The 12,267-nt window shown below is 32.1% G+C and overlaps 2 long non-coding RNA genes across 2 annotated transcripts; one reads left to right on the forward strand and one right to left on the reverse strand.

Annotated features, from left to right (window-relative positions):
* The first annotated feature begins 953 nt into the window (after positions 1–953).
* LOC111708677 (uncharacterized) lies at positions 954–2,542 on the forward strand. Its single transcript, XR_002766711.1, has 4 exons — positions 954–1,139; positions 1,251–1,389; positions 1,916–1,985; positions 2,332–2,542. It is a non-coding gene; the product is annotated as an uncharacterized LOC111708677 (long non-coding RNA).
* Positions 2,543–4,289: 1,747 nt separating this feature from the next.
* LOC111708676 (uncharacterized) lies at positions 4,290–6,461 on the reverse strand. The gene is made up of 2 exons (XR_002766710.1): positions 6,256–6,461; positions 4,290–4,705 (listed from the first exon to the last, which is right to left on the reverse strand). It is a non-coding gene; the product is annotated as an uncharacterized LOC111708676 (long non-coding RNA).
* Positions 6,462–12,267: the final 5,806 nt, after the last annotated feature.

Consider the following 12,267-nt stretch of genomic DNA (forward strand, 5'->3'; position numbering starts at 1 on the left):
GTAGTCCTGTTTCGATTATATCAGCTTCCGTTAAAGGTTCGAGGTCTCCTACACATGCAAAGATGCCATCATCATCGTCATCTGCATAGATGTGTGTTGAGTTAATCTTTGTCGATTTTGTTTGTCCTTTGTATTTTCCATATAAACTATAAAATTCCGACATTGAAGTGACGAATATATGATTGGATCTTTTAGCAATCTGTCGCAAATATTTTATGCAAGCCTGTTCCGATTTTGATTCTGTCGCACTTTTGCAGCTAATTTTTGTTTCTGCAATTTCTACGGTTATTCCTGTTGTAAGACTCTTTAGCCTGTCATCCCAGTTCATTACGACCATATTAATAGGCTCAAACAGTTTTAAGTTTTCTGAATCGCATATATTTTTGGATAATTCAGCTGTTTTTTTCCCTTTCAGAACATGTAGTGTCAAACCCTCAGAATTCACTGTGAAATCTTTTTCTGTGACGAATAAATTAGTATCCAACAAAGTTTCTGTAGATGATGATAGAGAGTCCAAGGTCGTGAAGAAATTTCTCGTGTCTATTGGAATTGATATAGTTTCGGTTTCTTTTTGCATATACAAGGTTCCCTTTTCTTCTACACTTGTACTTGAGTGTATTTTACTGTTGAGTTTTCTGTTCGGCGTCCTTTCCACTATGCCTGTCTGTTCTGCTTTCTCTGGTGGAGTACCGTCCGTCCTGTAAAACTTATTTATAATTTATATAATTTATATTTATGTTGTATGCATACATAAATTTGTTTTCCCCCCTTTTTTTAAAAAGTAATTATCGAAATGTTTATGACTTCAGTCCTTTCCTAGTCATAATATCCAATTTCCTGACTTGCAAATAAATATTTGATATTCGTTATGCTTTAACTTGCATAAATATCCAATTTAGATGATTCAATTTTATAAACAAATTTCATATTAGGCTTTCAGTATCTAAGTTACCTTCCATACAGTAGTAGCACACTTAAAGTGAACATTAACCGTTCTCCCAGTTTTATCTGTAATATTATATATTAATCGTTTCCGAGTCGAAAATATTTTGTTTTTGTTATCCAAGACAATAATTTGAGCCTGCACTGATTTTATCCGGCTGAAGCTTAGAAATTTTATTATAGGAATTTTGAATCAGGTCTCTATTAATTTTCAGTTTAATATAATTTCCAAATCATAGTTAATATTTTCATACATGTTAATTATACGCTTCATTTGTTAGGTTTTAAACTTTCATGTTCTTATTTAGCGTGGAGATGAAGAGCCTCTTGTTACCGGGAATGAAGTAGAAGACCTTATTGAAGAAGTAGATACAGTCTTCCGTGAAGATCATGATTAAGATCTTCCTGATGAGTATTCTGATTCCATATTATATTATTAAATGCCCGGTATACATTTCATTTATTTCGGTTTCAAGACTTTGTGGATTCACACACACATTTATTTTCAAATTTAAACACTTATGAATGAGTCTATTCCTGTTCTATTTTCTTCTTTTAACCATTTCCTAATAATTTTACAGAAAATTTAAAATTAAGAATAATCTTGTATTAAGGTTTCAAAATGTCGTCTTGAACTCAATTTTATTCCAGTTTTCTCAATTTTAAAGTTACAATTAAAATTTTGTTTTAATTTTAGAAAAGGAAAATTTTTTTTTTTTTTTAAATTAATATTAATAATGTTATAAAGTATTGTCTTACATTATATATTTTCTCTCTCTTTCAAAATTAAGAATGACCTTGGATTAATGTTTTAAAATGTCGTCTTACATTATAATTTTTCTCTCTTTCAAAATCTTCTCTATTCTTTCTAATATTTTCTATTCTCTATACACAATTTTTAATTTGTATAACATTTTATTCTCTTCTTTATTTTAAAAAACCACAAATATTGGATTAATATTTATATTTTCAGAATGATGTTTCATAGTTTAAAGAGTAAACAATTATACTGAAATTTATTGGAATTCATTAAAAAATTACAGGTTAACAATAAGTAGTTATCGATACTGTTCTTTTATACTTATTTTTCTCACAACATTTTATATTCAGCTTCTAATATTAGGATACAAGATAAACTTATTACTAGGTTATCTTTAATATGTATTTTTCCGGATGGGCAAAATTTGAGTTAGTTTTTACTATTCCAAAATATATTCATAGATATAGGTATATATGATCCGGTCATATTCAATACTAGATTAACTATATACAATTATGCATTTTATTCAGTTTCCGATTCAGTTTCTGAATTTATTTTGAACTCATTCATTAAGAATTCATCTAGTAGCAAGTCTTGTCTTTGATGACTTGTATCTTCTCTAATTTCAGGATCGCGTGTTTCTGGCAATGGAATAATATCCTGTTTTGAAGTGCCGCTTTCTGGTTGTACTGTTACTGTGTTATTGTCCATCCAGAGATCTTCATACAGCTCATCATACAATGCTGTTTATTGGTTTCTCATTAAGAACAGTCTCTAATTTATGAACTGATTTCCTCATCGTCATCACGGTCTAATAATAAATAAACTTATTTCTGTGGAGAAGGTATTTTCTCAATGTACTTCCGGTGACAAAGCTTTTGGAAAGCTTTGCACACAAATAATTAAAAACCTAGATTTTTTCTGATAATTATAAGTTTTATATTTTTGTCATTGGTTCAGCTTTTTAGCATAAAGTAGAATTTATCTCATGCTTATGTTTAGCTATTTGCTAATATTAGCATAAATAAGTAAATTCATACTTAAGTTACAAATCATTGTGAATTGTTGTACAGTCAATGTACCATTTCTAGAATAGAACAAAGAAGGAAAAAATGCAATTTTTTGCAATGCATAATTAGCACTGTTTTTCACTATTTTAACAATCAAAAAGTTTCTTCTATTTGAAATCAAACGTGTTTTGGTCTTTAACTCAACAATCATTTACTTTACGGATTTGTTTATATTATCCATTTTCATTCAAAATGCATATGCAAACAAAAAAGTATTCATAAAAAGGCTAAAAAAATTATGTTTAATGGGTCAAATTGTGATCAAAAGTCACAGCTTTCTGGAATATTGATAGAACCGTTAAATCCACATGAGCTAGAAGGATGGTTTCTGATAAACTGTATATATAACAGTGGAACCCTTAATAACGAATACATCGAAAGAATTCATCAAATGTCGTACTCTCCACTTTCTAATAATGGAATGTTATTTAGTTTTTTAATTAAATGATTATATGGAACTCTTTAAAACTGTTCCCGCATATTAATGGCTTTTTATTTATTTTCGCAAATACTGAAATTTACGTAATGTAGTATAAAACTCATTGAAAAATTGTCAAGACAACATTTGATAAATTCTTCCGATGTATTCTTTATTAAGGGTTTCACTGTAGTAGTGAGGGGGAAATGAATATTGTATTATATGAAAGAAATTTATCGACCTTGCAGGCCCGTACCCAGGGGGGGGGGTGTAAGGTGCAGGGGCACCCCCCTTTATTCTGAAAGAGGGGTGCAATGACGAATTTGCCCCCCCCCCCCTAGTCCCATACAAAAGAAATTGTTTTCATAAGTTTCTAAAATCTAGTTATAAATTATATAGCCCGAGTATGAATTGATTTCCAAACCAATTATAATCTATTTGTGCGTTACTCATTAAGAGTGTGACGGAGTTTTTGTGTACTCTCTGAACTCATCCCCTGAGTCAAGAAATATATAGACCAGGAACCGCCATATCTGATGCGTCAAATTTGTGTACTGCAGTGGGAGGCGATCAAAACAGAATTCATGGGCAAAACATCAATTATGAGGGGGGGGGTGAAATAAAGTATATTGCTATCGTAGACACGAATACTGATTATAAAACGAAAGACTATTTGTTACTTGAGAGTATATGCTTTAAAGACAGGAGAGGGAAATGATAATATCCAAGATTATATTCAAATTGTGAAACTTTATATGGTAAAATTCGGATGTTTTAATAAAAGCAAAAACAATTCCTCACTCCATGGGAATCAATGCAAAGAGGAACTGTAGACACATATTTCAACGCGTAACAGGACTGCACAGTACATACATAATTGTGTCCCTAATATATAAAGATGCATGCCTGATTCACAACGGTACCTTTAAAATTTTTTCGAGAAATGCCCATTGAATATTAGTCATTAAGAAATAAAACCTTCTAACATAAAATTGGAGAAAAATGTTATCCATATCATAATATATTTATTCTTATACACTTTTTAACATTCTATTTTAAAACAAGAAGACCGTCCAGCTTTTTAACTACACCGTAATTCTAAAACATAAATTGAGCAGTCTGTTTTAGTGTTCTGACATTATTTTTACTTTTTTCCTTAAAGATTACATTGAGTTTTTTCAGTCTACTGAAAAATCTAACATTTACAAAAAGTTTAATACCTTCCCGAGGCCATCAATTGCTTATTGCAGCAATAGCTGAAATTGTTTTTTCGATTGGATCTCGACCTCTATCAAGTGACTCTCCATGTAATTTTGAAATATTTTCTCTTTAGATGGATAAACCATGGGATCCTCTAGATTTTCAGTCTATCCAATCACAGTTTGTTTTATCCTCACTGCCTCTGACAAGGCCGGGAACTTTTGTGCTGAGTTTTTTGGCAATAAATCCACATACATATATAAGTTCCTGTTTAGAGGACTTTATTTGTGCTGAATTGTCCGCACTCATAGGTTCCTGAAAACAGATAAAGTTAGCCGTTTAGGGAATAAGACTAAGAATGAGTTGCATTTTATGTTTGATAACTCTCTTTAGGATTAGAAGTAACAACTATGAAAATAGGTATTTTTAGAAAAAATTTATCATTTAAACATTGGGAGGAAGGATACTAACGTTAGAAGGAAGATTCAAATGTTGGGAGGAAGGATTAAATGTTAAAATGAAAGATTCAAACGTTGGGAAGAAGAATGTAAGCCTTGGGAGGAAGGATGTAAAACTTGAGAGGAAGGATACAAACATCGGCAGAAAGGCTTTAAACCTTGGGAGGAAGGCTGTAAACCTTGGGAGGAAGGATGTAAACCTTGGGAGGAAGGATACAAACATCGGCAGGAAGGGTTTAAACCTTGGGAGGAAGGATGTAAACCTTGGGAGGAAGGATACAAACATCGGCAGGAAGGGTTTAAACCTTGGGAGGAAGGATGTAAACCTTGGGAGGAAGGATACAAACATCGGCAGGAAGGGATTAAACCTTGGGAGGAAGGATGTAAACCTTGGGAGGAAGGATGTAAACCCTGGGAGGAAGGATGTAAATCTTGGGAGGAAGGATGTAAATCTTGGGAGGAAGGATGTAAATCTTGGGAGGAAGGATGTAAACCTTGGGAGGAAGGATGTAAACCTTGGGAGGAAGGATGTAAACCTTGGGAGGAAGGATGTAAACCTTGGGAGGAAGGATGTAAACCTTGGGAGGAAGGATGTAAACCTTGGGAGGAAGGATGTAAACCTTGGGAGGAAGGATGTAAACCTTGGGAGGAAGGATGTAAACCTTGGGAGGAAGGATGTAAACCTTGGGAGGAAGGATGTAAACCTTGGGAGGAAGGATGTAAACCTTGGGAGGAAGGATGTAAACCTTGGGAGGAAGGATGTAAACCTTGGGAGGAAGGATGTAAACCTTGGGAGGAAGGATGTAAACCTTGGGAGGAAGGATGTAAACCTTGGGAGGAAGGATGTAAATCTTGGGAGGAAGGATGTAAACCTTGGGAGGAAGGATGTAAACCTTGGGAGGAAGGATGTAAACCTTGGGAGGAAGGATGTAAACCTTGGGAGGAAGGATGTAAACCTTGGGAGGAAGGATGTAAACCTTGGGAGGAAGGATGTAAACCTTGGGAGGAAGGATGTAAACCTTGGGAGGAAGGATGTAAACCTTGGGAGGAAGGATGTAAACCTTGGGAGGAAGGATGTAAACCTTGGGAGGAAGGATGTAAACCTTGGGAGGAAGGATGTAAACCTTGGGAGGAAGGATGTAAACCTTGGGAGGAAGGATGTAAACCTTGGGAGGAAGGATGTAAACCTTGGGAGGAAGGATGTAAACCTTGGGAGGAAGGATGTAAATCTTGGGAGGAAGGATGTAAATCTTGGGAGGAAGGATGTAAATCTTGGGAGGAAGGATGTAAACCTCGGGAGGAAGGATTTAAACCTTAGGAGGAAGGATTTAAACATTGAGAGGAAAGGTTTTAAATTTTAAAAGAAAGTTAAACCTCGGAAACAAGGATAAGTGGGAATCTTTTTACCTTGCTTCTCCTTATAAATAATTTGTATCCGCACTAACTTAATATATTAACTAGTTTCTTTTGCGTTTGACTGTAACATCACTCTGTTTATCAGTGTTTAGTCCTTTCTCTTCAACTGCTGTGGGGGCACTGGATTTGTTTACATTCCTCCCACAGTGTACAGTACACAATTTGCGTATATCTGAGTTGGGCGTTCCTGGTCTATATATTTGTTGCTTCTAGGGGTCAAAGTGTACTTCAATGATAAGTGGGATGGTTTGGTGTTTTAATGGATTTCATAATTATTAAACCACTCAGGAGTGAATTTTATTTTGAGAATATCAAATTATTTCACTGAGCAATATATCATATTGACGAGAACAGAAGAAGGACTTGAAAAGGACTAAACTAACTTAAATTTCTCTCTACAGAACTCATGTACACCACAAGTACTCAATGAAATAAGAACAGCCAATGTTCACAACCGACCTAGTTAATATCTATATGATAGGGATATCTTTAAAACATCTCTGTACATTTATATCTTTCAAGATGAAAATGTCGTCTTATGCACAATCTATCTTTATCTATGGATATTCCTGGTGTAGAATGCCGCAAATAATTCCAAGTTTATAGAACTTCAATCTTTTTTGTTAACTTTAGTGAAAACCATAGAAGTTTTCCGGGTGGTTCCATGGGGAAAATTATCGGCAGAGGTATGCCGAATATTTTGCTATTTTTTCATATCACGAAGGTTAGCCATTACGGAAGCAGAAGAGATTTAAGTTTTACCTAAATAAAGTCTGACATCATTCTCATGGGTTTGAAGATTTCAACATGATATAATTATCCATATTTTATGCCCTAACGTGGCCAGATTTTTAAAAAATAGTTTTATCTTCAAGAAATGGAAACTTTTTAAAACAAAATAATCGAAGGACGAGGATTCCGAGGTGGTTCGGACGAGAAAATGAGGAGAATGTGGTTCGGACTAGAGATTGATGTGGTTGGCCTTCCTCCCTCTCGATTCACAGATCTTTAAGAAGTTTTATATGTCTCAAATGATTCCTAAAGAAGCTTTCCACAATACTGCATGCTCAGTTCAACTACCTTACATAGCTGGTCTGTCCCTTTAATGCAAAGATATAGAGATTAGAAATTTGAGTGTGTGGCTAGGAGTCAATTCCTTTGAGTAAATAAGTGTATAAATAATAAACCATTTTCTATCATGTGGCGTACAAGAACATGCTTTAGAATACTCACGTTGTAAAGCATGAAGTTTAGAGATGAATTAATTTATTTTCCCGAATATAATATGCATAAAAAACAATTTTAAACCATGTGATTATTTTAAATTATAAAGAATTAACTATTTTCTTCATTAAATTTTACCTTCATGCATTTTCAGATAATTGATTTTTAATGCGGAGAAAGAGCATTGAACTGAAAAGGGTGAATTAATAATGTTACAAAGTTTATTATTTATAATAAAATATGATTTACTTTGCTCTATCTTTTACTTCAACTTTAAATTGTTTCTCAATGTTTCAGCATTTTCTCTTGGAAAAAAACAATAATAAATATTTTGCGAAATAACAATTCTTTTCGTGGTTTTTCAAAATGTTACGAAAATCAACAATTTTTGTACACACTTACCTTTTTGTAATTCTAAGCATCCATAAACCTTCCCTGGGGTCATATGTGAGGTCCCATACAAAATTTTGGCCCGATCGGTTCAGCCGTTTGACAATTAAACAGACAATCAAATTATAGTAATAGTTCATGTTTTAGAATTTTCCATCTTATAAATATATTTCTCTATGCATGTAGATTGTAAAAGTAAGGTCTAATTATATTTAATTTTTTAATCCTTTTTCTTTTTCTTAGTTACATTCATGGCTCCCTTCCGACCAAAACCAGTTTTTTTGTTCTGAACCATTTAAACACTAAATTGAAGGAAGAAAACCAAAATGAAGCTTAAAATCGTCATTTTTAAAGAGTTTTGGGTCGTCATTACGGTCGAATTTTGTAAACCCTGAATAAAAGTCATATATATTTAGAAAGTCCTTGGGCTAGATAACTTCTAAACCTTCTCCTCTTCCTCTCCGTTTAAAATCTCACTGATGCTATATTTCTTTAAATGACGGGATTGAATTAAAAAAATTGAAATAAGAGAAGAGTTTATAATCTATTCATATTGATGCACGTTAAACTTCATGTGGGGTTTTTATTACTCCAATGCAGCATAATGTTTAAAAAACTGGGTTTTTTTCCATCACAAGAATGCTATGTCGATGGTAAAAATGTTTAAAATCTTTTTCATAACATTAATTGCAAACAATTATTGAGAAAAAACGCAAAAAAATATTTGGATTTTAAAAACGGTTTTTACCCCCACGATCTAACTAGAGATGGGCGCGTTCGGATTTTTTCATTTAGTTCGTTCATCGTTCGTGAACGAACCATTTTGTTTATTCTTTTAAATAGATTTCTTTCGTTCTCAAAATTATCGTTAATTTTTCTTCAATTTCGTTTGTTTTCTAACTGTACGATCGTTCAGTAAAATTTCTCGTTCGAAAAATTGTTCTTTCAGTAAAAAAGCGATCGTTTTTTAAAAATCGTTTGAAAAAACCCGTTTGTTCAGTAAAAAATATCGTTTTTTAAAGTTAATTTGTTCAGTCGTTGGTTCAAAAATTTGTCATATTTACATAACGTTTCCAAATGAAGATAAGAAAGAGGGTAAGGTAAGAGAGCTGGGAAAGGTAAGGGGGCTGGGGACCTTAGAAGTTAAACCTCACAGGCTAACTTTTTCATTTTTGTAGTCCTAGCTATGTGCATTTTATAAATCTGAAGCGCTGTTTAAAGCTTTAGTTTTTATGAAGTAATTTACAAAACTACCATTAATTTTTACGCCGGAGATTGCAACCTTCGTATCACTATGAATATAGTCAGGGCTTGAAAAAAGCCCAAGAGTGATACTATTTGTCATTTAAAAGATTTCTTTATTTTGATCAAAAGTAAATTAAACTTTCCAAAAAAGTTTTTCATAATCACAGAAGTTTTCCCATTAAACAAAGTGACGACAATTGTATTGTTTTGGATGATTCAAAAAATGCAAATATTCAAAAATATACCTTGAACCAATTTTTTTCTCCAAAATGTGGTCTGATGCCACATACAGTCGTCGTCGTATATATTAATACAATGGAGATGACTTTAGATTTCAATTTTGAATTCGACCACGCTGTCAAACAGCATGAATTTACACATGAACATGGAAACAAATAGAAGCTTTCATTTTAAAGAATTTCTTATAGTTCACTTAAAAAAAAGATTGTTGGAAATCAAAACTTAAATAGAAAAGTCGTCTTCATAGTATTATAAAAAGTACCAGGTATCGAAAATTTTACTTTCAATGGTAATTTTGATCATTAGATTTTCACATATGTTTGCGTTGCGTAAAATACAGATGGTTTTAAAAGCGTAACTTTATTCCCATGTTTATTGGGGAACTCTGTATCTGTTGTATAATGTTTATTGGGGAACTCTGTACCTGTTGTATAATGTTTATTGGGGAACTCTGTACCTGTTGTATAATGTTTATTGGGGAACTCTGTACCTGTTGTATAATGTTTATTGGGGAACTCTGTACCTGTTGTATAATGTTTATTGGGGAACTCTGTACCTGTTGTATAATGTTTATTGGNAAAGGGGTTCCAAGGTCAGTGTACTATGGGGCAAAAATTTTTATTTTTTGAAAAACTCTTGACATGTGGTCCCTAGACTATCACATGTGCAGGTGCAACCACACGCAATATTAAAATGTTTTTGATCAATATAATGATAGTGTCTGATATGACTTTTCTTTCATGATAAGTCCATATTTTCTGTCTTACGTCAATCTTTATGCAAATTTCTGTCCTAATCAGATATACCCGGAAATAATTTACAATTAATCAGACGACTTTGCAATCTAATTTTTAGATATGATTGAAATACAATTATCACAAAATAGACCTAGTCCTGTCCTTTCCAAAATGTAGTCTACCTTTTTAGAGCATATTTGAAATTGCTAGAAATATTATTAATATTGATTATTTAAATATTAAATCCAAGTCTTTCTGATTCTGACTGTTGTATACTGCATATTAAATCTGAACTTAAACAAAATGCATTTTAGCCTAAAATGCCAGAAAACTTAACATACTATGATAAAAAGAGAGGCTAAGTTTGTCTAGCAATTTCATAGCTTAAAATTTGAAATTTTTAAAATATTGAACTACTGACCATGTAATTTAGTTTAATATGATCCTCTAACTGTATAGCTATAGTAAACTTATATTTTAAACTAATCAAAAAAATTATAAATATACACATAAATAAAAATTTTCCAAAATAAAAGCCAATGTTTTCTATTTCATTCTATATTTTCAGAGAGAAGACAATAGTAATTAAAAATTGTAAATATTTAACTATTTTGCATAACTAGATTTGGATTTCTATTATTATTATAGATCAATTTGATCAATATTATGTATGATTATAAATAAATTTAGTTCTTTTACTTCAGAATCAGAGTTATATCATTTTCCTTTTTTAAATCGTTCTTCACTTGTTCATAAGTTTCAAACCAGTCGTCAAAAATTAATAAACATGTCTTCTGAAGAGCTTAAAGGGACTGTAAAGGAAAAGTGAAAGGGGGTATAGGCTGAAAGCTAATCACTTTAGCTCTTGTTCGCGACCCATGAAAGTTTTATCTGATGTTCCTGTCTCGAGAAATTGATATAAAACTGTGTTAAAATTATACGAAAGTTCATAGATGTAAAATTTAGAAAATCTAAAATTTAAATCACGTGACCAGAACTATCACCAATGGCAGTGCAGTATACTGATCACGTGTCTTCGCCTGTATCACGTGACCACTTTACTGCACTGCCATTGGTGGAACTTCTGGTCAAGTAATACGGAAGTATAAATAATATTATGAATTAAATCTATTAGAAATAGAAATAACAAATATAAAATTAGAATTGGAGTAAACCTAAGTTACAGTTAGCTTTCTCTGGGATATCATCGTTTTCAGATTGGTTGCATATTTGCTGAATTTGATCTATTTAAACCCTCTACTTTTATACAAAATTGTATATATATCAATTTTCGTATAAATTTGACACAGTTATAAATCAATTTCTCGAGATAGGAACATCAGATATGACTTTCATGGGTCGCGATCGAGAGCTAAAGTGATTAGCTTTCAGTCTATACCCTCTTTCTTTTTTCCTTTATAGTCCCTTTAAATGAGTTTCAAAATTAATTTCCGAGATAAAATTGATCTAGAATAATAGTAAACATCTTTATAAGAACTGATAGCTGCATTACTTTAAAGATTGGTCCATTCTTTATATATTAGTAGATTACTGATATGAGTGTTTAGGTTTAATAGTTTCTTTGGAGAGAATATATTTTTGTCATGTTTATACGTTCATGCTGTGAAGCTATATATAGCTTCATATTTTCAAATTATGATTTAAATGCACAACAAGCTGGCAAGAACATTCTAGAAATACAATTAAATAGCACTAGAAAATAATTTTCAATGGAATGTTTTAGCATTTTATAATAAAATTTTAAAAAATCTATCACAACTAAAAACAATTTGTAAAAGAGAGTTGTTCACAAAAAAGCGAAAGAATAGCGGGGCCTGATCTCAAAAGGGATGAAAGAGATTCTAAATTGTATCCCATTAAGTATCCAATGATTCACAAACGTTATTAACTGTTAAGTTTATAATCATACATCAAGATTTTAACGATCCAAGTTGGGAATGGTATAAAACACGCAATCGCATTGCAAAAAGTCAGCAATTCACAACTAAAAATGATAATACCTATTTATAACAGGTGATGCATACGATATTAACAATAATTACTTCTTTGTGACAAAACTAGAACTTTGGTATGTAACTTTATATAAATTATTTATGTATAATACTTTCTGTCTCATTAGCAACTTTGATGGAAGGTGAGATTTTTC

This window comes from Eurytemora carolleeae, unplaced genomic scaffold (assembly GCF_000591075.1).
Source record: "Eurytemora carolleeae unplaced genomic scaffold, Eaff_2.0 scaffold882, whole genome shotgun sequence".
NCBI lineage: Eukaryota > Metazoa > Arthropoda > Copepoda > Calanoida > Temoridae > Eurytemora > Eurytemora carolleeae.